Here is a 373-nt window from a genome sequence, read left to right as displayed (position 1 = left end):
TTCTCCCCGCCGCCCGCGGCCCCCCTGCACTCTGGCATCCGCACCCCCTTTGTCAGCCTATCCCTGCTCCTTGGGCGGCTCTCCGGTGTTACATCACATGCCCGTTAGGGAAGCCGCCGCTCCAGCCTGGCCTTCGGAAATGTGTCCCCTCTCCCCGCTCGCGAGCCCCAGAGCTGGCTGCGCTCGTACGTCGATGTAGTTTTCTCCCGACTTCTAGCTGTTCAGATCACTTTTCCTTCTTTTGAGACGCCTCCTACGGTGGTCGGGGTAAAATGTGGCCCTTCCTGTCTTAAGTGTAGACAAAATTAGATTAGTGGATTTTTATTTTTACTAAGTAGCATGTTTTTGTCTTGCTCGCGCATGTTTTTAAGTA

The sequence above is a fragment of the Carlito syrichta genome, unplaced genomic scaffold (genome assembly GCF_000164805.1).
Source record: "Carlito syrichta isolate Samal-C Ts95f unplaced genomic scaffold, Tarsius_syrichta-2.0.1 Scaffold309639, whole genome shotgun sequence".
Classification (NCBI taxonomy): Eukaryota; Metazoa; Chordata; class Mammalia; order Primates; family Tarsiidae; genus Carlito; species Carlito syrichta.
The sequence above is the reverse complement of the archived record's forward strand: the minus strand, read 5'-3'. Positions refer to the sequence as shown.